This window comes from Lissotriton helveticus, chromosome 1_1 (assembly GCF_964261635.1).
Source record: "Lissotriton helveticus chromosome 1_1, aLisHel1.1, whole genome shotgun sequence".
Taxonomy (NCBI): Eukaryota; Metazoa; Chordata; class Amphibia; order Caudata; family Salamandridae; genus Lissotriton; species Lissotriton helveticus.
The window spans coordinates 3,342,880-3,365,643 of record NC_136057.1 but is presented as its reverse complement, the minus strand read 5'-3'; positions in this window follow the sequence as shown (position 1 = coordinate 3,365,643).

The following is a 22,764-nucleotide window of genomic DNA, read 5'->3' as shown; positions in this document are numbered from 1 at the left end:
AGGGTTCCGGGCTCGAGTGTATAACTTCGTTGTTAGGGTTTAGGGCTCAGGGCTCGGGCTTAGGGCTCAGGGCTGGGGCTGGATGTGAGGGTTTAAGGCCCGTTTTTAGGGTTTAAGGGCCACTAGTAGGGTTTAGGGCTCAGAGGTAGGGTTTAGGGTTCCGGGCTCGAGTGTATAATTTCGTTGTTAGGGTTTAGGGCTCAGGGCTCGGGCTTAGGGCTCAGGGCTGGGGCTGGATGTGAGGGTTTAAGGCCCGTTTATAGGGTTAAAGGGCCACTAGTAGGGTTTAGGGCTCAGAGGTAGGGTTTAGGGTTCCGGGCTCGAGTGTATAATTTCGTTGTTAGGGTTTAGGGCTCAGGGCTCGGGCTTAGGGCTCAGGGCTGGGGCTGGATGTGAGGGTTTAAGGCCCGTTTTTAGGGTTTAAGGGCCACTAGTAGGGTTTAGGGCTCAGAGGTAGGGTTTAGGGTTCCGGGCTCGAGTGTATAACTTCGTTGTTAGGGTTTAGGGCTCAGGGCTCGGGCTTAGGGCTCAGGGCTGGGGCTGGATGTGAGGGTTTAAGGCCCGTTTTTAGGGTTTAAGGGCCACTAGTAGGGTTTAGGGCTCAGCGGTAGGGTTTAGGGTTCCGGGCTTAAGTGTATAATTTCGCGGTTAGGGTTTAGGGCTCAGGGCTCGGGCTTAGGGCTCAGGGCTGGGGCTGGATGTGAGGGTTTAAGGTCCGTTTTTAGGGTTTAAGGGTCACTAGTAGGGTTTAGGGCTCAGAGGTAGGGTTTAGGGTTCCGGGCTTAAGTGTATAATTTCGCGGTTAGGGTTTAGGGCTCAGGGCTCGGGCTTAGGGCTCAGGGCTGGGGCTGGATGTGAGGGTTTAAGGCCCGTTTTTAGGGTTTAAGGGCCACTAGTAGGGTTTAGGGCTCAGAGGTAGGGTTTAGGGTTCCGGGCTTAAGTGTATAATTTCGCGGTTAGGGTTTAGGGCTCAGGGCTTGGGCTTAGGGCTCAGGGCTGGGGCTGGATGTGAGGGTTTAAGGCCCGTTTTTAGGGTTTAAGGGCCACTAGTAGGGTTTAGGGCTCAGAGGTAGGGTTTAGGGTTCCGGGCTCGAGTGTATAACTTCGTTGTTAGGGTTTAGGGCTCAGGGCTCGGGCTTAGGGCTCAGGGCTGGGGCTGGATGTGAGGGTTTAAGGCCCGTTTTTAGGGTTTAAGGGCCACTAGTAGGGTTTAGGGCTCAGAGGTAGGGTTTAGGGTTCCGGGCTCGAGTGTATAACTTCGTTGTTAGGGTTTAGGGCTCAGGGCTCGGGCTTAGGGCTCAGGGCTGGGGCTGGATGTGAGGGTTTAAGGCCCGTTTTTAGGGTTTAAGGGCCACTAGTAGGGTTTAGGGCTCAGAGGTAGGGTTTAGGGTTCCGGGCTCGAGTGTATAATTTCGTTGTTAGGGTTTAGGGCTCAGGGCTCGGGCTTAGGGCTCAGGGCTGGGGCTGGATGTGAGGGTTTAAGGCCCGTTTATAGGGTTAAAGGGCCACTAGTAGGGTTTAGGGCTCAGAGGTAGGGTTTAGGGTTCCGGGCTCGAGTGTATAATTTCGTTGTTAGGGTTTAGGGCTCAGGGCTCGGGCTTAGGGCTCAGGGCTGGGGCTGGATGTGAGGGTTTAAGGCCCGTTTTTAGGGTTTAAGGGCCACTAGTAGGGTTTAGGGCTCAGAGGTAGGGTTTAGGGTTCCGGGCTCGAGTGTATAATTTCGTTGTTAGGGTTTAGGGCTCAGGGCTCGGGCTTAGGGCTCAGGGCTGGGGCTGGATGTGAGGGTTTAAGGCCCGTTTATAGGGTTAAAGGGCCACTAGTAGGGTTTAGGGCTCAGAGGTAGGGTTTAGGGTTCCGGGCTCGAGTGTATAATTTCGTTGTTAGGGTTTAGGGCTCAGGGCTCGGGCTTAGGGCTCAGGGCTGGGGCTGGATGTGAGGGTTTAAGGCCCGTTTATAGGGTTAAAGGGCCACTAGTAGGGTTTAGCGCTCAGCGGTAGGGTTTAGGGTTCCGGGCTTAAGTGTATAATTTCGCGGTTAGGGTTTAGGGCTCAGGGCTCGGGCTTAGGGCTCAGGGCTGGGGCTGGATGTGAGGGTTTAAGGCCCGTTTATAGGGTTAAAGGGCCACTAGTAGGGTTTAGCGCTCAGCGGTAGGGTTTAGGGTTCCGGGCTCGAGTGTATAACTTCGTTGTTAGGGTTTAGGGCTCAGGGCTCGGGCTTAGGGCTCAGGGCTGGGGCTGGATGTGAGGGTTTAAGGCCCGTTTTTAGGGTTTAAGGGCCACTAGTAGGGTTTAGGGCTCAGAGGTAGGGTTTAGGGTTCCGGGCTCGAGTGTATAACTTCGTTGTTAGGGTTTAGGGCTCAGGGCTCGGGCTTAGGGCTCAGGGCTGGGGCTGGATGTGAGGGTTTAAGGCCCGTTTTTAGGGTTTAAGGGTCACTAGTAGGGTTTAGGGCTCAGAGGTAGGGTTTAGGGTTCCGGGCTTAAGTGTATAATTTCGCGGTTAGGGTTTAGGGCTCAGGGCTTGGGCTTAGGGCTCAGGGCTGGGGCTGGATGTGAGGGTTTAAGGCCCGTTTTTAGGGTTTAAGGGCCACTAGTAGGGTTTAGGGCTCAGAGGTAGGGTTTAGGGTTCCGGGCTCGAGTGTATTATTTCGTTGTTAGGGTTTAGGGCTCAGGGCTCGGGCTTAGGGCTCAGGGCTGGGGCTGGATGTGAGGGTTTAAGGCCCGTTTATAGGGTTAAAGGGCCACTAGTAGGGTTTAGCGCTCAGCGGTAGGGTTTAGGGTTCCGGGCTTAAGTGTATAATTTCGCGGTTAGGGTTTAGGGCTCAGGGCTTGGGCTTAGGGCTCAGGGCTGGGGCTGGATGTGAGGGTTTAAGGCCCGTTTTTAGGGTTTAAGGGCCACTAGTAGGGTTTAGGGCTCAGAGGTAGGGTTTAGGGTTCCGGGCTCGAGTGTATAACTTCGTTGTTAGGGTTTAGGGCTCAGGGCTCGGGCTTAGGGCTCAGGGCTGGGGCTGGATGTGAGGGTTTAAGGCCCGTTTTTAGGGTTTAAGGGCCACTAGTAGGGTTTAGGGCTCAGAGGTAGGGTTTAGGGTTCCGGGCTCGAGTGTATAACTTCGTTGTTAGGGTTTAGGGCTCAGGGCTCGGGCTTAGGGCTCAGGGCTGGGGCTGGATGTGAGGGTTTAAGGCCCGTTTTTAGGGTTTAAGGGTCACTAGTAGGGTTTAGGGCTCAGAGGTAGGGTTTAGGGTTCCGGGCTCGAGTGTATAATTTCGTTGTTAGGGTTTAGGGCTCAGGGCTCGGGCTTAGGGCTCAGGGCTGGGGCTGGATGTGGGGGTTTAAGGTCCGTTTTTAGGGTTTAAGGGCCACTAGTAGGGTTTAGGGCTCAGAGGTAGGGTTTAGGGTTCCGGGCTCGAGTGTATAATTTCGTTGTTAGGGTTTAGGGCTCAGGGCTCGGGCTTAGGGCTCAGGGCTGGGGCTGGATGTGAGGGTTTAAGGCCCGTTTTTAGGGTTTAAGGGCCACTAGTAGGGTTTAGGGCTCAGCGGTAGGGTTTAGGGTTCCGGGCTCGAGTGTATAATTTCGTTGTTAGGGTTTAGGGCTCAGGGCTCGGGCTTAGGGCTCAGGGCTGGGGCTGGATGTGAGGGTTTAAGGCCCGTTTATAGGGTTAAAGGGCCACTAGTAGGGTTTAGGGCTCAGAGGTAGGGTTTAGGGTTCCGGGCTCGAGTGTATAATTTCGTTGTTAGGGTTTAGGGCTCAGGGCTCGGGCTTAGGGCTCAGGGCTGGGGCTGGATGTGAGGGTTTAAGGCCCGTTTATAGGGTTAAAGGGCCACTAGTAGGGTTTAGCGCTCAGCGGTAGGGTTTAGGGTTCCGGGCTTAAGTGTATAATTTCGCGGTTAGGGTTTAGGGCTCAGGGCTCGGGCTTAGGGCTCAGGGCTGGGGCTGGATGTGAGGGTTTAAGGCCCGTTTATAGGGTTAAAGGGCCACTAGTAGGGTTTAGCGCTCAGCGGTAGGGTTTAGGGTTCCGGGCTCGAGTGTATAACTTCGTTGTTAGGGTTTAGGGCTCAGGGCTCGGGCTTAGGGCTCAGGGCTGGGGCTGGATGTGAGGGTTTAAGGCCCGTTTTTAGGGTTTAAGGGCCACTAGTAGGGTTTAGGGCTCAGAGGTAGGGTTTAGGGTTCCGGGCTCGAGTGTATAACTTCGTTGTTAGGGTTTAGGGCTCAGGGCTCGGGCTTAGGGCTCAGGGCTGGGGCTGGATGTGAGGGTTTAAGGCCCGTTTTTAGGGTTTAAGGGTCACTAGTAGGGTTTAGGGCTCAGAGGTAGGGTTTAGGGTTCCGGGCTTAAGTGTATAATTTCGCGGTTAGGGTTTAGGGCTCAGGGCTTGGGCTTAGGGCTCAGGGCTGGGGCTGGATGTGAGGGTTTAAGGCCCGTTTTTAGGGTTTAAGGGCCACTAGTAGGGTTTAGGGCTCAGAGGTAGGGTTTAGGGTTCCGGGCTCGAGTGTATAACTTCGTTGTTAGGGTTTAGGGCTCAGGGCTCGGGCTTAGGGCTCAGGGCTGGGGCTGGATGTGAGGGTTTAAGGCCCGTTTTTAGGGTTTAAGGGCCACTAGTAGGGTTTAGGGCTCAGAGGTAGGGTTTAGGGTTCCGGGCTCGAGTGTATAACTTCGTTGTTAGGGTTTAGGGCTCAGGGCTCGGGCTTAGGGCTCAGGGCTGGGGCTGGATGTGAGGGTTTAAGGCCCGTTTTTAGGGTTTAAGGGCCACTAGTAGGGTTTAGGGCTCAGAGGTAGGGTTTAGGGTTCCGGGCTCGAGTGTATAACTTCGTTGTTAGGGTTTAGGGCTCAGGGCTCGGGCTTAGGGCTCAGGGCTGGGGCTGGATGTGAGGGTTTAAGGCCCGTTTTTAGGGTTTAAGGGTCACTAGTAGGGTTTAGGGCTCAGAGGTAGGGTTTAGGGTTCCGGGCTCGAGTGTATAATTTCGTTGTTAGGGTTTAGGGCTCAGGGCTCGGGCTTAGGGCTCAGGGCTGGGGCTGGATGTGGGGGTTTAAGGTCCGTTTTTAGGGTTTAAGGGCCACTAGTAGGGTTTAGGGCTCAGAGGTAGGGTTTAGGGTTCCGGGCTCGAGTGTATAATTTCGTTGTTAGGGTTTAGGGCTCAGGGCTCGGGCTTAGGGCTCAGGGCTGGGGCTGGATGTGAGGGTTTAAGGCCCGTTTTTAGGGTTTAAGGGTCACTAGTAGGGTTTAGGGCTCAGAGGTAGGGTTTAGGGTTCCGGGCTCGAGTGTATAACTTCGTTGTTAGGGTTTAGGGCTCAGGGCTCGGGCTTAGGGCTCAGGGCTGGGGCTGGATGTGAGGGTTTAAGGCCCGTTTTTAGGGTTTAAGGGCCACTAGTAGGGTTTAGGGCTCAGAGGTAGGGTTTAGGGTTCCGGGCTCGAGTGTATTATTTCGTTGTTAGGGTTTAGGGCTCAGGGCTCGGGCTTAGGGCTCAGGGCTGGGGCTGGATGTGAGGGTTTAAGGCCCGTTTTTAGGGTTTAAGGGTCACTAGTAGGGTTTAGGGCTCAGAGGTAGGGTTTAGGGTTCCGGGCTCGAGTGTATAACTTCGTTGTTAGGGTTTAGGGCTCAGGGCTCGGGCTTAGGGCTCAGGGCTGGGGCTGGATGTGAGGGTTTAAGGCCCGTTTTTAGGGTTTAAGGGCCACTAGTAGGGTTTAGCGCTCAGCGGTAGGGTTTAGGGTTCCGGGCTCGAGTGTATAACTTCGTTGTTAGGGTTTAGGGCTCAGGGCTCGGGCTTAGGGCTCAGGGCTGGGGCTGGATGTGAGGGTTTAAGGCCCGTTTTTAGGGTTTAAGGGCCACTAGTAGGGTTTAGGGCTCAGCGGTAGGGTTTAGGGTTCCGGGCTTAAGTGTATAATTTCGCGGTTAGGGTTTAGGGCTCAGGGCTCGGGCTTAGGGCTCAGGGCTGGGGCTGGATGTGAGGGTTTAAGGTCCGTTTTTAGGGTTTAAGGGTCACTAGTAGGGTTTAGGGCTCAGAGGTAGGGTTTAGGGTTCCGGGCTTAAGTGTATAATTTCGCGGTTAGGGTTTAGGGCTCAGGGCTCGGGCTTAGGGCTCAGGGCTGGGGCTGGATGTGAGGGTTTAAGGCCCGTTTTTAGGGTTTAAGGGCCACTAGTAGGGTTTAGGGCTCAGAGGTAGGGTTTAGGGTTCCGGGCTTAAGTGTATAATTTCGCGGTTAGGGTTTAGGGCTCAGGGCTTGGGCTTAGGGCTCAGGGCTGGGGCTGGATGTGAGGGTTTAAGGCCCGTTTTTAGGGTTTAAGGGCCACTAGTAGGGTTTAGGGCTCAGAGGTAGGGTTTAGGGTTCCGGGCTCGAGTGTATAACTTCGTTGTTAGGGTTTAGGGCTCAGGGCTCGGGCTTAGGGCTCAGGGCTGGGGCTGGATGTGAGGGTTTAAGGCCCGTTTTTAGGGTTTAAGGGCCACTAGTAGGGTTTAGGGCTCAGAGGTAGGGTTTAGGGTTCCGGGCTCGAGTGTATAACTTCGTTGTTAGGGTTTAGGGCTCAGGGCTCGGGCTTAGGGCTCAGGGCTGGGGCTGGATGTGAGGGTTTAAGGCCCGTTTTTAGGGTTTAAGGGCCACTAGTAGGGTTTAGGGCTCAGAGGTAGGGTTTAGGGTTCCGGGCTCGAGTGTATAATTTCGTTGTTAGGGTTTAGGGCTCAGGGCTCGGGCTTAGGGCTCAGGGCTGGGGCTGGATGTGAGGGTTTAAGGCCCGTTTATAGGGTTAAAGGGCCACTAGTAGGGTTTAGCGCTCAGCGGTAGGGTTTAGGGTTCCGGGCTTAAGTGTATAATTTCGCGGTTAGGGTTTAGGGCTCAGGGCTCGGGCTTAGGGCTCAGGGCTGGGGCTGGATGTGAGGGTTTAAGGCCCGTTTATAGGGTTAAAGGGCCACTAGTAGGGTTTAGCGCTCAGCGGTAGGGTTTAGGGTTCCGGGCTTAAGTGTATAATTTCGCGGTTAGGGTTTAGGGCTCAGGGCTCGGGCTTAGGGCTCAGGGCTGGGGCTGGATGTGAGGGTTTAAGGTCCGTTTTTAGGGTTTAAGGGTCACTAGTAGGGTTTAGGGCTCAGAGGTAGGGTTTAGGGTTCCGGGCTCGAGTGTATAACTTCGTTGTTAGGGTTTAGGGCTCAGGGCTCGGGCTTAGGGCTCAGGGCTGGGGCTGGATGTGAGGGTTTAAGGCCCGTTTTTAGGGTTTAAGGGCCACTAGTAGGGTTTAGGGCTCAGAGGTAGGGTTTAGGGTTCCGGGCTCGAGTGTATAATTTCGTTGTTAGGGTTTAGGGCTCAGGGCTCGGGCTTAGGGCTCAGGGCTGGGGCTGGATGTGAGGGTTTAAGGCCCGTTTATAGGGTTAAAGGGCCACTAGTAGGGTTTAGGGCTCAGAGGTAGGGTTTAGGGTTCCGGGCTCGAGTGTATAATTTCGTTGTTAGGGTTTAGGGCTCAGGGCTCGGGCTTAGGGCTCAGGGCTGGGGCTGGATGTGAGGGTTTAAGGCCCGTTTATAGGGTTAAAGGGCCACTAGTAGGGTTTAGCGCTCAGCGGTAGGGTTTAGGGTTCCGGGCTTAAGTGTATAATTTCGCGGTTAGGGTTTAGGGCTCAGGGCTCGGGCTTAGGGCTCAGGGCTGGGGCTGGATGTGAGGGTTTAAGGCCCGTTTATAGGGTTAAAGGGCCACTAGTAGGGTTTAGCGCTCAGCGGTAGGGTTTAGGGTTCCGGGCTCGAGTGTATAACTTCGTTGTTAGGGTTTAGGGCTCAGGGCTCGGGCTTAGGGCTCAGGGCTGGGGCTGGATGTGAGGGTTTAAGGCCCGTTTTTAGGGTTTAAGGGTCACTAGTAGGGTTTAGGGCTCAGAGGTAGGGTTTAGGGTTCCGGGCTCGAGTGTATAATTTCGTTGTTAGGGTTTAGGGCTCAGGGCTCGGGCTTAGGGCTCAGGGCTGGGGCTGGATGTGGGGGTTTAAGGTCCGTTTTTAGGGTTTAAGGGCCACTAGTAGGGTTTAGGGCTCAGAGGTAGGGTTTAGGGTTCCGGGCTCGAGTGTATAATTTCGTTGTTAGGGTTTAGGGCTCAGGGCTCGGGCTTAGGGCTCAGGGCTGGGGCTGGATGTGAGGGTTTAAGGCCCGTTTTTAGGGTTTAAGGGTCACTAGTAGGGTTTAGGGCTCAGAGGTAGGGTTTAGGGTTCCGGGCTCGAGTGTATAACTTCGTTGTTAGGGTTTAGGGCTCAGGGCTCGGGCTTAGGGCTCAGGGCTGGGGCTGGATGTGAGGGTTTAAGGCCCGTTTTTAGGGTTTAAGGGCCACTAGTAGGGTTTAGGGCTCAGAGGTAGGGTTTAGGGTTCCGGGCTCGAGTGTATTATTTCGTTGTTAGGGTTTAGGGCTCAGGGCTCGGGCTTAGGGCTCAGGGCTGGGGCTGGATGTGAGGGTTTAAGGCCCGTTTTTAGGGTTTAAGGGTCACTAGTAGGGTTTAGGGCTCAGAGGTAGGGTTTAGGGTTCCGGGCTCGAGTGTATAACTTCGTTGTTAGGGTTTAGGGCTCAGGGCTCGGGCTTAGGGCTCAGGGCTGGGGCTGGATGTGAGGGTTTAAGGCCCGTTTTTAGGGTTTAAGGGCCACTAGTAGGGTTTAGCGCTCAGCGGTAGGGTTTAGGGTTCCGGGCTCGAGTGTATAACTTCGTTGTTAGGGTTTAGGGCTCAGGGCTCGGGCTTAGGGCTCAGGGCTGGGGCTGGATGTGAGGGTTTAAGGCCCGTTTTTAGGGTTTAAGGGCCACTAGTAGGGTTTAGGGCTCAGCGGTAGGGTTTAGGGTTCCGGGCTTAAGTGTATAATTTCGCGGTTAGGGTTTAGGGCTCAGGGCTCGGGCTTAGGGCTCAGGGCTGGGGCTGGATGTGAGGGTTTAAGGTCCGTTTTTAGGGTTTAAGGGTCACTAGTAGGGTTTAGGGCTCAGAGGTAGGGTTTAGGGTTCCGGGCTTAAGTGTATAATTTCGCGGTTAGGGTTTAGGGCTCAGGGCTCGGGCTTAGGGCTCAGGGCTGGGGCTGGATGTGAGGGTTTAAGGCCCGTTTTTAGGGTTTAAGGGCCACTAGTAGGGTTTAGGGCTCAGAGGTAGGGTTTAGGGTTCCGGGCTTAAGTGTATAATTTCGCGGTTAGGGTTTAGGGCTCAGGGCTTGGGCTTAGGGCTCAGGGCTGGGGCTGGATGTGAGGGTTTAAGGCCCGTTTTTAGGGTTTAAGGGCCACTAGTAGGGTTTAGGGCTCAGAGGTAGGGTTTAGGGTTCCGGGCTCGAGTGTATAACTTCGTTGTTAGGGTTTAGGGCTCAGGGCTCGGGCTTAGGGCTCAGGGCTGGGGCTGGATGTGAGGGTTTAAGGCCCGTTTTTAGGGTTTAAGGGCCACTAGTAGGGTTTAGGGCTCAGAGGTAGGGTTTAGGGTTCCGGGCTCGAGTGTATAACTTCGTTGTTAGGGTTTAGGGCTCAGGGCTCGGGCTTAGGGCTCAGGGCTGGGGCTGGATGTGAGGGTTTAAGGCCCGTTTTTAGGGTTTAAGGGCCACTAGTAGGGTTTAGGGCTCAGAGGTAGGGTTTAGGGTTCCGGGCTCGAGTGTATAATTTCGTTGTTAGGGTTTAGGGCTCAGGGCTCGGGCTTAGGGCTCAGGGCTGGGGCTGGATGTGAGGGTTTAAGGCCCGTTTATAGGGTTAAAGGGCCACTAGTAGGGTTTAGCGCTCAGCGGTAGGGTTTAGGGTTCCGGGCTTAAGTGTATAATTTCGCGGTTAGGGTTTAGGGCTCAGGGCTCGGGCTTAGGGCTCAGGGCTGGGGCTGGATGTGAGGGTTTAAGGCCCGTTTATAGGGTTAAAGGGCCACTAGTAGGGTTTAGCGCTCAGCGGTAGGGTTTAGGGTTCCGGGCTTAAGTGTATAATTTCGCGGTTAGGGTTTAGGGCTCAGGGCTCGGGCTTAGGGCTCAGGGCTGGGGCTGGATGTGAGGGTTTAAGGCCCGTTTATAGGGTTAAAGGGCCACTAGTAGGGTTTAGCGCTCAGCGGTAGGGTTTAGGGTTCCGGGCTCGAGTGTATAACTTCGTTGTTAGGGTTTAGGGCTCAGGGCTCGGGCTTAGGGCTCAGGGCTGGGGCTGGATGTGAGGGTTTAAGGCCCGTTTTTAGGGTTTAAGGGCCACTAGTAGGGTTTAGGGCTCAGAGGTAGGGTTTAGGGTTCCGGGCTCGAGTGTATAACTTCGTTGTTAGGGTTTAGGGCTCAGGGCTCGGGCTTAGGGCTCAGGGCTGGGGCTGGATGTGAGGGTTTAAGGCCCGTTTTTAGGGTTTAAGGGCCACTAGTAGGGTTTAGGGCTCAGAGGTAGGGTTTAGGGTTCCGGGCTCGAGTGTATTATTTCGTTGTTAGGGTTTAGGGCTCAGGGCTCGGGCTTAGGGCTCAGGGCTGGGGCTGGATGTGAGGGTTTAAGGCCCGTTTATAGGGTTAAAGGGCCACTAGTAGGGTTTAGCGCTCAGCGGTAGGGTTTAGGGTTCCGGGCTCGAGTGTATAACTTCGTTGTTAGGGTTTAGGGCTCAGGGCTCGGGCTTAGGGCTCAGGGCTGGGGCTGGATGTGAGGGTTTAAGGCCCGTTTTTAGGGTTTAAGGGCCACTAGTAGGGTTTAGGGCTCAGAGGTAGGGTTTAGGGTTCCGGGCTCGAGTGTATAACTTCGTTGTTAGGGTTTAGGGCTCAGGGCTCGGGCTTAGGGCTCAGGGCTGGGGCTGGATGTGAGGGTTTAAGGCCCGTTTTTAGGGTTTAAGGGCCACTAGTAGGGTTTAGGGCTCAGCGGTAGGGTTTAGGGTTCCGGGCTTAAGTGTATAATTTCGCGGTTAGGGTTTAGGGCTCAGGGCTCGGGCTTAGGGCTCAGGGCTGGGGCTGGATGTGAGGGTTTAAGGTCCGTTTTTAGGGTTTAAGGGTCACTAGTAGGGTTTAGGGCTCAGAGGTAGGGTTTAGGGTTCCGGGCTTAAGTGTATAATTTCGCGGTTAGGGTTTAGGGCTCAGGGCTTGGGCTTAGGGCTCAGGGCTGGGGCTGGATGTGAGGGTTTAAGGTCCGTTTTTAGGGTTTAAGGGCCACTAGTAGGGTTTAGGGCTCAGAGGTAGGGTTTAGGGTTCCGGGCTCGAGTGTATAACTTCGTTGTTAGGGTTTAGGGCTCAGGGCTCGGGCTTAGGGCTCAGGGCTGGGGCTGGATGTGAGGGTTTAAGGCCCGTTTTTAGGGTTTAAGGGCCACTAGTAGGGTTTAGGGCTCAGAGGTAGGGTTTAGGGTTCCGGGCTCGAGTGTATAATTTCGTTGTTAGGGTTTAGGGCTCAGGGCTCGGGCTTAGGGCTCAGGGCTGGGGCTGGATGTGAGGGTTTAAGGCCCGTTTTTAGGGTTTAAGGGTCACTAGTAGGGTTTAGGGCTCAGAGGTAGGGTTTAGGGTTCCGGGCTCGAGTGTATAATTTCGTTGTTAGGGTTTAGGGCTCAGGGCTCGGGCTTAGGGCTCAGGGCTGGGGCTGGATGTGAGGGTTTAAGGCCCGTTTTTAGGGTTTAAGGGCCACTAGTAGGGTTTAGGGCTCAGAGGTAGGGTTTAGGGTTCCGGGCTCGAGTGTATAACTTCGTTGTTAGGGTTTAGGGCTCAGGGCTCGGGCTTAGGGCTCAGGGCTGGGGCTGGATGTGAGGGTTTAAGGTCCGTTTTTAGGGTTTAAGGGTCACTAGTAGGGTTTAGGGCTCAGAGGTAGGGTTTAGGGTTCCGGGCTCGAGTGTATTATTTCGTTGTTAGGGTTTAGGGCTCAGGGCTCGGGCTTAGGGCTCAGGGCTGGGGCTGGATGTGAGGGTTTAAGGTCCGTTTTTAGGGTTTAAGGGTCACTAGTAGGGTTTAGGGCTCAGAGGTAGGGTTTAGGGTTCCGGGCTCGAGTGTATTATTTCGTTGTTAGGGTTTAGGGCTCAGGGCTCGGGCTTAGGGCTCAGGGCTGGGGCTGGATGTGAGGGTTTAAGGTCCGTTTTTAGGGTTTAAGGGTCACTAGTAGGGTTTAGGGCTCAGAGGTAGGGTTTAGGGTTCCGGGCTCGAGTGTATAATTTCGTTGTTAGGGTTTAGGGCTCAGGGCTCGGGCTTAGGGCTCAGGGCTGGGGCTGGATGTGGGGGTTTAAGGTCCGTTTTTAGGGTTTAAGGGCCACTAGTAGGGTTTAGGGCTCAGAGGTAGGGTTTAGGGTTCCGGGCTCGAGTGTATAATTTCGTTGTTAGGGTTTAGGGCTCAGGGCTCGGGCTTAGGGCTCAGGGCTGGGGCTGGATGTGAGGGTTTAAGGCCCGTTTTTAGGGTTTAAGGGCCACTAGTAGGGTTTAGGGCTCAGCGGTAGGGTTTAGGGTTCCGGGCTTAAGTGTATAATTTCGCGGTTAGGGTTTAGGGCTCAGGGCTCGGGCTTAGGGCTCAGGGCTGGGGCTGGATGTGAGGGTTTAAGGTCCGTTTTTAGGGTTTAAGGGTCACTAGTAGGGTTTAGGGCTCAGAGGTAGGGTTTAGGGTTCCGGGCTCGAGTGTATTATTTCGTTGTTAGGGTTTAGGGCTCAGGGCTCGGGCTTAGGGCTCAGGGCTGGGGCTGGATGTGAGGGTTTAAGGCCCGTTTATAGGGTTAAAGGGCCACTAGTAGGGTTTAGCGCTCAGCGGTAGGGTTTAGGGTTCCGGGCTTAAGTGTATAATTTCGCGGTTAGGGTTTAGGGCTCAGGGCTCGGGCTTAGGGCTCAGGGCTGGGGCTGGATGTGAGGGTTTAAGGTCCGTTTTTAGGGTTTAAGGGTCACTAGTAGGGTTTAGGGCTCAGAGGTAGGGTTTAGGGTTCCGGGCTCGAGTGTATTATTTCGTTGTTAGGGTTTAGGGCTCAGGGCTCGGGCTTAGGGCTCAGGGCTGGGGCTGGATGTGAGGGTTTAAGGTCCGTTTTTAGGGTTTAAGGGTCACTAGTAGGGTTTAGGGCTCAGAGGTAGGGTTTAGGGTTCCGGGCTCGAGTGTATAATTTCGTTGTTAGGGTTTAGGGCTCAGGGCTCGGGCTTAGGGCTCAGGGCTGGGGCTGGATGTGAGGGTTTAAGGCCCGTTTATAGGGTTTAAGGGTCACTAGTAGGGTTTAGGGCTCAGAGGTAGGGTTTAGGGTTCCGGGCTCGAGTGTATTATTTCGTTGTTAGGGTTTAGGGCTCAGGGCTCGGGCTTAGGGCTCAGGGCTGGGGCTGGATGTGAGGGTTTAAGGTCCGTTTTTAGGGTTTAAGGGTCACTAGTAGGGTTTAGGGCTCAGAGGTAGGGTTTAGGGTTCCGGGCTCGAGTGTATTATTTCGTTGTTAGGGTTTAGGGCTCAGGGCTCGGGCTTAGGGCTCAGGGCTGGGGCTGGATGTGAGGGTTTAAGGTCCGTTTTTAGGGTTTAAGGGCCACTAGTAGGGTTTAGGGCTCAGAGGTAGGGTTTAGGGTTCCGGGCTCGAGTGTATAACTTCGTTGTTAGGGTTTAGGGCTCAGGGCTCGGGCTTAGGGCTCAGGGCTGGGGCTGGATGTGAGGGTTTAAGGCCCGTTTTTAGGGTTTAAGGGCCACTAGTAGGGTTTAGGGCTCAGCGGTAGGGTTTAGGGTTCCGGGCTTAAGTGTATAATTTCGCGGTTAGGGTTTAGGGCTCAGGGCTCGGGCTTAGGGCTCAGGGCTGGGGCTGGATGTGAGGGTTTAAGGTCCGTTTTTAGGGTTTAAGGGTCACTAGTAGGGTTTAGGGCTCAGAGGTAGGGTTTAGGGTTCCGGGCTTAAGTGTATAATTTCGCGGTTAGGGTTTAGGGCTCAGGGCTTGGGCTTAGGGCTCAGGGCTGGGGCTGGATGTGAGGGTTTAAGGCCCGTTTATAGGGTTAAAGGGCCACTAGTAGGGTTTAGCGCTCAGCGGTAGGGTTTAGGGTTCCGGGCTCGAGTGTATAACTTCGTTGTTAGGGTTTAGGGCTCAGGGCTCGGGCTTAGGGCTCAGGGCTGGGGCTGGATGTGAGGGTTTAAGGTCCGTTTTTAGGGTTTAAGGGTCACTAGTAGGGTTTAGGGCTCAGAGGTAGGGTTTAGGGTTCCGGGCTCGAGTGTATTATTTCGTTGTTAGGGTTTAGGGCTCAGGGCTCGGGCTTAGGGCTCAGGGCTGGGGCTGGATGTGAGGGTTTAAGGCCCGTTTATAGGGTTAAAGGGCCACTAGTAGGGTTTAGCGCTCAGCGGTAGGGTTTAGGGTTCCGGGCTTAAGTGTATAATTTCGCGGTTAGGGTTTAGGGCTCAGGGCTCGGGCTTAGGGCTCAGGGCTGGGGCTGGATGTGAGGGTTTAAGGCCCGTTTATAGGGTTAAAGGGCCACTAGTAGGGTTTAGCGCTCAGCGGTAGGGTTTAGGGTTCCGGGCTCGAGTGTATAACTTCGTTGTTAGGGTTTAGGGCTCAGGGCTCGGGCTTAGGGCTCAGGGCTGGGGCTGGATGTGAGGGTTTAAGGCCCGTTTTTAGGGTTTAAGGGCCACTAGTAGGGTTTAGGGCTCAGAGGTAGGGTTTAGGGTTCCGGGCTCGAGTGTATAACTTCGTTGTTAGGGTTTAGGGCTCAGGGCTCGGGCTTAGGGCTCAGGGCTGGGGCTGGATGTGAGGGTTTAAGGTCCGTTTTTAGGGTTTAAGGGTCACTAGTAGGGTTTAGGGCTCAGAGGTAGGGTTTAGGGTTCCGGGCTCGAGTGTATTATTTCGTTGTTAGGGTTTAGGGCTCAGGGCTCGGGCTTAGGGCTCAGGGCTGGGGCTGGATGTGAGGGTTTAAGGCCCGTTTATAGGGTTAAAGGGCCACTAGTAGGGTTTAGCGCTCAGCGGTAGGGTTTAGGGTTCCGGGCTCGAGTGTATAATTTCGTTGTTAGGGTTTAGGGCTCAGGGCTCGGGCTTAGGGCTCAGGGCTGGGGCTGGATGTGAGGGTTTAAGGCCCGTTTATAGGGTTTAAGGGCCACTAGTAGGGTTTAGCGCTCAGCGGTAGGGTTTAGGGTTCCGGGCTTAAGTGTATAATTTCGCGGTTAGGGTTTCAGGGCTCGGGATTAGGGCTCAGGGCTGGGGCTGGATGTGAGGGTTTAAGGCCCGTTTATAGGGTTAAAGGGCCACTAGTAGGGTTTAGGGCTCAGCGGTAGGGTTTAGGGTTCCGGGCTCGAGTGTATAACTTCGTTGTTAGGGTTTAGGGCTCAGGGCTCGGGCTTAGGGCTCAGGGCTGGGGCTGGATGTGAGGGTTTAAGGTCCGTTTTTAGGGTTTAAGGGTCACTAGTAGGGTTTAGGGCTCAGAGGTAGGGTTTAGGGTTCCGGGCTCGAGTGTATTATTTCGTTGTTAGGGTTTAGGGCTCAGGGCTCGGGCTTAGGGCTCAGGGCTGGGGCTGGATGTGAGGGTTTAAGGCCCGTTTATAGGGTTAAAGGGCCACTAGTAGGGTTTAGCGCTCAGCGGTAGGGTTTAGGGTTCCGGGCTTAAGTGTATAATTTCGCGGTTAGGGTTTAGGGCTCAGGGCTCGGGCTTAGGGCTCAGGGCTGGGGCTGGATGTGAGGGTTTAAGGCCCGTTTATAGGGTTAAAGGGCCACTAGTAGGGTTTAGGGCTCAGCGGTAGGGTTTAGGGTTCCGGGCTCGAGTGTATTATTTCGTTGTTAGGGTTTAGGGCTCAGGGCTCGGGCTTAGGGCTCAGGGCTGGGGCTGGATGTGAGGGTTTAAGGCCCGTTTTTAGGGTTTAAGGGTCACTAGTAGGGTTTAGGGCTCAGAGGTAGGGTTTAGGGTTCCGGGCTCGAGTGTATAACTTCGTTGTTAGGGTTTAGGGCTCAGGGCTCGGGCTTAGGGCTCAGGGCTGGGGCTGGATGTGAGGGTTTAAGGCCCGTTTTTAGGGTTTAAGGGCCACTAGTAGGGTTTAGCGCTCAGCGGTAGGGTTTAGGGTTCCGGGCTCGAGTGTATAACTTCGTTGTTAGGGTTTAGGGCTCAGGGCTCGGGCTTAGGGCTCAGGGCTGGGGCTGGATGTGAGGGTTTAAGGCCCGTTTTTAGGGTTTAAGGGCCACTAGTAGGGTTTAGGGCTCAGCGGTAGGGTTTAGGGTTCCGGGCTTAAGTGTATAATTTCGCGGTTAGGGTTTAGGGCTCAGGGCTCGGGCTTAGGGCTCAGGGCTGGGGCTGGATGTGAGGGTTTAAGGTCCGTTTTTAGGGTTTAAGGGTCACTAGTAGGGTTTAGGGCTCAGAGGTAGGGTTTAGGGTTCCGGGCTTAAGTGTATAATTTCGCGGTTAGGGTTTAGGGCTCAGGGCTCGGGCTTAGGGCTCAGGGCTGGGGCTGGATGTGAGGGTTTAAGGCCCGTTTTTAGGGTTTAAGGGCCACTAGTAGGGTTTAGGGCTCAGAGGTAGGGTTTAGGGTTCCGGGCTCGAGTGTATAATTTCGTTGTTAGGGTTTAGGGCTCAGGGCTCGGGCTTAGGGCTCAGGGCTGGGGCTGGATGTGAGGGTTTAAGGCCCGTTTATAGGGTTAAAGGGCCACTAGTAGGGTTTAGGGCTCAGAGGTAGGGTTTAGGGTTCCGGGCTCGAGTGTATAATTTCGTTGTTAGGGTTTAGGGCTCAGGGCTCGGGCTTAGGGCTCAGGGCTGGGGCTGGATGTGAGGGTTTAAGGCCCGTTTATAGGGTTAAAGGGCCACTAGTAGGGTTTAGCGCTCAGCGGTAGGGTTTAGGGTTCCGGGCTTAAGTGTATAATTTCGCGGTTAGGGTTTAGGGCTCAGGGCTCGGGCTTAGGGCTCAGGGCTGGGGCTGGATGTGAGGGTTTAAGGCCCGTTTATAGGGTTAAAGGGCCACTAGTAGGGTTTAGGGCTCAGCGGTAGGGTTTAGGGTTCCGGGCTCGAGTGTATTATTTCGTTGTTAGGGTTTAGGGCTCAGGGCTCGGGCTTAGGGCTCAGGGCTGGGGCTGGATGTGAGGGTTTAAGGCCCGTTTTTAGGGTTTAAGGGTCACTAGTAGGGTTTAGGGCTCAGAGGTAGGGTTTAGGGTTCCGGGCTCGAGTGTATAACTTCGTTGTTAGGGTTTAGGGCTCAGGGCTCGGGCTTAGGGCTCAGGGCTGGGGCTGGATGTGAGGGTTTAAGGCCCGTTTTTAGGGTTAAAGGGCCACTAGTAGGGTTTAGGGCTCAGCGGTAGGGTTTAGGGTTCCGGGCTCGAGTGTATAACTTCGTTGTTAGGGTTTAGGGCTCAGGGCTCGGGCTTAGGGCTCAGGGCTGGGGCTGGATGTGAGGGTTTAAGGCCCGTTTTTAGGGTTTAAGGGCCACTAGTAGGGTTTAGGGCTCAGCGGTAGGGTTTAGGGTTCCGGGCTTAAGTGTATAATTTCGCGGTTAGGGTTTAGGGCTCAGGGCTCGGGCTTAGGGCTCAGGGCTGGGGCTGGATGTGAGGGTTTAAGGTCCGTTTTTAGGGTTTAAGGGTCACTAGTAGGGTTTAGGGCTCAGAGGTAGGGTTTAGGGTTCCGGGCTTAAGTGTATAATTTCGCGGTTAGGGTTTAGGGCTCAGGGCTTGGGCTTAGGGCTCAGGGCTGGGGCTGGATGTGAGGGTTTAAGGCCCGTTTATAGGGTTAAAGGGCCACTAGTAGGGTTTAGCGCTCAGCGGTAGGGTTTAGGGTTCCGGGCTCGAGTGTATTATTTCGTTGTTAGGGTTTAGGGCTCAGGGCTCGGGCTTAGGGCTCAGGGCTGGGGCTGGATGTGAGGGTTTAAGGCCCGTTTATAGGGTTTAAGGGCCACTAGTAGGGTTTAGCGCTCAGCGGTAGGGTTTAGGGTTCCGGGCTTAAGTGTATAATTTCGCGGTTAGGGTTTCAGGGCTCGGGATTAGGGCTCAGGGCTGGGGCTGGATGTGAGGGTTTAAGGCCCGTTTATAGGGTTAAAGGGCCACTAGTAGGGTTTAGCGCTCAGCGGTAGGGTTTAGGGTTCCGGGCTTAAGTGTATAATTTCGCGGTTAGGGTTTAGGGCTCAGGGCTCGGGCTTAGGGCTCAGGGCTGGGGCTGGATGTGAGGGTTTAAGGCCCGTTTATAGGGTTAAAGGGCCACTAGTAGGGTTTAGCGCTCAGCGGTAGGGTTTAGGGTTCCGGGCTCGAGTGTATAACTTCGTTGTTAGGGTTTAGGGCTCAGGGCTCGGGCTTAGGGCTCAGGGCTGGGGCTGGATGTGAGGGTTTAAGGCCCGTTTTTAGGGTTTAAGGGTCACTAGTAGGGTTTAGGGCTCAGAGGTAGGGTTTAGGGTTCCGGGCTCGAGTGTATAATTTCGTTGTTAGGGTTTAGGGCTCAGGGCTCGGGCTTAGGGCTCAGGGCTGGGGCTGGATGTGGGGGTTTAAGGTCCGTTTTTAGGGTTTAAGGGCCACTAGTAGGGTTTAGGGCTCAGAGGTAGGGTTTAGGGTTCCGGGCTCGAGTGTATAATTTCGTTGTTAGGGTTTAGGGCTCAGGGCTCGGGCTTAGGGCTCAGGGCTGGGGCTGGATGTGAGGGTTTAAGGCCCGTTTTTAGGGTTTAAGGGTCACTAGTAGGGTTTAGGGCTCAGAGGTAGGGTTTAGGGTTCCGGGCTCGAGTGTATAACTTCGTTGTTAGGGTTTAGGGCTCAGGGCTCGGGCTTAGGGCTCAGGGCTGGGGCTGGATGTGAGGGTTTAAGGCCCGTTTTTAGGGTTTAAGGGCCACTAGTAGGGTTTAGGGCTCAGAGGTAGGGTTTAGGGTTCCGGGCTCGAGTGTATTATTTCGTTGTTAGGGTTTAGGGCTCAGGGCTCGGGCTTAGGGCTCAGGGCTGGGGCTGGATGTGAGGGTTTAAGGCCCGTTTTTAGGGTTTAAGGGTCACTAGTAGGGTTTAGGGCTCAGAGGTAGGGTTTAGGGTTCCGGGCTCGAGTGTATAACTTCGTTGTTAGGGTTTAGGGCTCAGGGCTCGGGCTTAGGGCTCAGGGCTGGGGCTGGATGTGAGGGTTTAAGGCCCGTTTTTAGGGTTTAAGGGCCACTAGTAGGGTTTAGCGCTCAGCGGTAGGGTTTAGGGTTCCGGGCTCGAGTGTATAACTTCGTTGTTAGGGTTTAGGGCTCAGGGCTCGGGCTTAGGGCTCAGGGCTGGGGCTGGATGTGAGGGTTTAAGGCCCGTTTTTAGGGTTTAAGGGCCACTAGTAGGGTTTAGGGCTCAGCGGTAGGGTTTAGGGTTCCGGGCTTAAGTGTATAATTTCGCGGTTAGGGTTTAGGGCTCAGGGCTCGGGCTTAGGGCTCAGGGCTGGGGCTGGATGTGAGGGTTTAAGGTCCGTTTTTAGGGTTTAAGGGTCACTAGTAGGGTTTAGGGCTCAGAGGTAGGGTTTAGGGTTCCGGGCTTAAGTGTATAATTTCGCGGTTAGGGTTTAGGGCTCAGGGCTCGGGCTTAGGGCTCAGGGCTGGGGCTGGATGTGAGGGTTTAAGGCCCGTTTTTAGGGTTTAAGGGCCACTAGTAGGGTTTAGGGCTCAGAGGTAGGGTTTAGGGTTCCGGGCTTAAGTGTATAATTTCGCGGTTAGGGTTTAGGGCTCAGGGCTTGGGCTTAGGGCTCAGGGCTGGGGCTGGATGTGAGGGTTTAAGGTCCGTTTTTAGGGTTTAAGGGTCACTAGTAGGGTTTAGGGCTCAGAGGTAGGGTTTAGGGTTCCGGGCTCGAGTGTATTATTTCGTTGTTAGGGTTTAGGGCTCAGGGCTCGGGCTTAGGGCTCAGGGCTGGGGCTGGATGTGAGGGTTTAAGGTCCGTTTTTAGTGTTTAAGGGTCACTAGTAGGGTTTAGGGCTCAGAGGTAGGGTTTAGGGTTCCGGGCTTAAGTGTATAATTTCGCGGTTAGGGTTTAGGGCTCAGGGCTTGGGCTTAGGGCTCAGGGCTGGGGCTGGATGTGAGGGTTTAAGGCCCGTTTATAGGGTTAAAGGGCCACTAGTAGGGTTTAGCGCTCAGCGGTAGGGTTTAGGGTTCCGGGCTTAAGTGTATAATTTCGCGGTTAGGGTTTAGGGCTCAGGGCTCGGGCTTAGGGCTCAGGGCTGGGGCTGGATGTGAGGGTTTAAGGTCCGTTTTTAGGGTTTAAGGGTCACTAGTAGGGTTTAGGGCTCAGAGGTAGGGTTTAGGGTTCCGGGCTCGAGTGTATTATTTCGTTGTTAGGGTTTAGGGCTCAGGGCTCGGGCTTAGGGCTCAGGGCTGGGGCTGGATGTGAGGGTTTAAGGCCCGTTTTTAGGGTTTAAGGGCCACTAGTAGGGTTTAGGGCTCAGAGGTAGGGTTTAGGGTTCCGGGCTCGAGTGTATAACTTCGTTGTTAGGGTTTAGGGCTCAGGGCTCGGGCTTAGGGCTCAGGGCTGGGGCTGGATGTGAGGGTTTAAGGCCCGTTTTTAGGGTTTAAGGGCCACTAGTAGGGTTTAGGGCTCAGCGGTAGGGTTTAGGGTTCCGGGCTTAAGTGTATAATTTCGCGGTTAGGGTTTAGGGCTCAGGGCTCGGGCTTAGGGCTCAGGGCTGGGGCTGGATGTGAGGGTTTAAGGTCCGTTTTTAGGGTTTAAGGGTCACTAGTAGGGTTTAGGGCTCAGAGGTAGGGTTTAGGGTTCCGGGCTTAAGTGTATAATTTCGCGGTTAGGGTTTAGGGCTCAGGGCTCGGGCTTAGGGCTCAGGGCTGGGGCTGGATGTGAGGGTTTAAGGCCCGTTTTTAGGGTTTAAGGGCCACTAGTAGGGTTTAGGGCTCAGAGGTAGGGTTTAGGGTTCCGGGCTTAAGTGTATAATTTCGCGGTTAGGGTTTAGGGCTCAGGGCTTGGGCTTAGGGCTCAGGGCTGGGGCTGGATGTGAGGGTTTAAGGCCCGTTTTTAGGGTTTAAGGGCCACTAGTAGGGTTTAGGGCTCAGAGGTAGGGTTTAGGGTTCCGGGCTCGAGTGTATAACTTCGTTGTTAGGGTTTAGGGCTCAGGGCTCGGGCTTAGGGCTCAGGGCTGGGGCTGGATGTGAGGGTTTAAGGCCCGTTTTTAGGGTTTAAGGGCCACTAGTAGGGTTTAGGGCTCAGAGGTAGGGTTTAGGGTTCCGGGCTCGAGTGTATAACTTCGTTGTTAGGGTTTAGGGCTCAGGGCTCGGGCTTAGGGCTCAGGGCTGGGGCTGGATGTGAGGGTTTAAGGCCCGTTTTTAGGGTTTAAGGGTCACTAGTAGGGTTTAGGGCTCAGAGGTAGGGTTTAGGGTTCCGGGCTCGAGTGTATTATTTCGTTGTTAGGGTTTAGGGCTCAGGGCTCGGGCTTAGGGCTCAGGGCTGGGGCTGGATGTGAGGGTTTAAGGCCCGTTTTTAGGGTTTAAGGGCCACTAGTAGGGTTTAGGGCTCAGCGGTAGGGTTTAGGGTTCCGGGCTTAAGTGTATAATTTCGCGGTTAGGGTTTAGGGCTCAGGGCTCGGGCTTAGGGCTCAGGGCTGGGGCTGGATGTGAGGGTTTAAGGTCCGTTTTTAGGGTTTAAGGGTCACTAGTAGGGTTTAGGGCTCAGAGGTAGGGTTTAGGGTTCCGGGCTCGAGTGTATTATTTCGTTGTTAGGGTTTAGGGCTCAGGGCTCGGGCTTAGGGCTCAGGGCTGGGGCTGGATGTGAGGGTTTAAGGCCCGTTTATAGGGTTAAAGGGCCACTAGTAGGGTTTAGCGCTCAGCGGTAGGGTTTAGGGTTCCGGGCTTAAGTGTATAATTTCGCGGTTAGGGTTTAGGGCTCAGGGCTCGGGCTTAGGGCTCAGGGCTGGGGCTGGATGTGAGGGTTTAAGGTCCGTTTTTAGGGTTTAAGGGTCACTAGTAGGGTTTAGGGCTCAGAGGTAGGGTTTAGGGTTCCGGGCTTAAGTGTATAATTTCGCGGTTAGGGTTTAGGGCTCAGGGCTTGGGCTTAGGGCTCAGGGCTGGGGCTGGATGTGAGGGTTTAAGGTCCGTTTTTAGGGTTTAAGGGCCACTAGTAGGGTTTAGGGCTCAGAGGTAGGGTTTAGGGTTCCGGGCTCGAGTGTATAACTTCGTTGTTAGGGTTTAGGGCTCAGGGCTCGGGCTTAGGGCTCAGGGCTGGGGCTGGATGTGAGGGTTTAAGGCCCGTTTTTAGGGTTTAAGGGTCACTAGTAGGGTTTAGGGCTCAGAGGTAGGGTTTAGGGTTCCGGGCTCGAGTGTATAACTTCGTTGTTAGGGTTTAGGGCTCAGGGCTCGGGCTTAGGGCTCAGGGCTGGGGCTGGATGTGAGGGTTTAAGGCCCGTTTTTAGGGTTTAAGGGTCACTAGTAGGGTTTAGGGCTCAGAGGTAGGGTTTAGGGTTCCGGGCTTAAGTGTATAATTTCGCGGTTAGGGTTTAGGGCTCAGGGCTCGGGCTTAGGGCTCAGGGCTGGGGCTGGATGTGAGGGTTTAAGGCCCGTTTATAGGGTTAAAGGGCCACTAGTAGGGTTTAGCGCTCAGCGGTAGGGTTTAGGGTTCCGGGCTCGAGTGTATAACTTCGTTGTTAGGGTTTAGGGCTCAGGGCTCGGGCTTAGGGCTCAGGGCTGGGGCTGGATGTGAGGGTTTAAGGTCCGTTTTTAGGGTTTAAGGGTCACTAGTAGGGTTTAGGGCTCAGAGGTAGGGTTTAGGGTTCCGGGCTTAAGTGTATAATTTCGCGGTTAGGGTTTAGGGCTCAGGGCTTGGGCTTAGGGCTCAGGGCTGGGGCTGGATGTGAGGGTTTAAGGTCCGTTTTTAGGGTTTAAGGGTCACTAGTAGGGTTTAGGGCTCAGAGGTAGGGTTTAGGGTTCCGGGCTCGAGTGTATTATTTCGTTGTTAGGGTTTAGGGCTCAGGGCTCGGGCTTAGGGCTCAGGGCTGGGGCTGGATGTGAGGGTTTAAGGTCCGTTTTTAGTGTTTAAGGGTCACTAGTAGGGTTTAGGG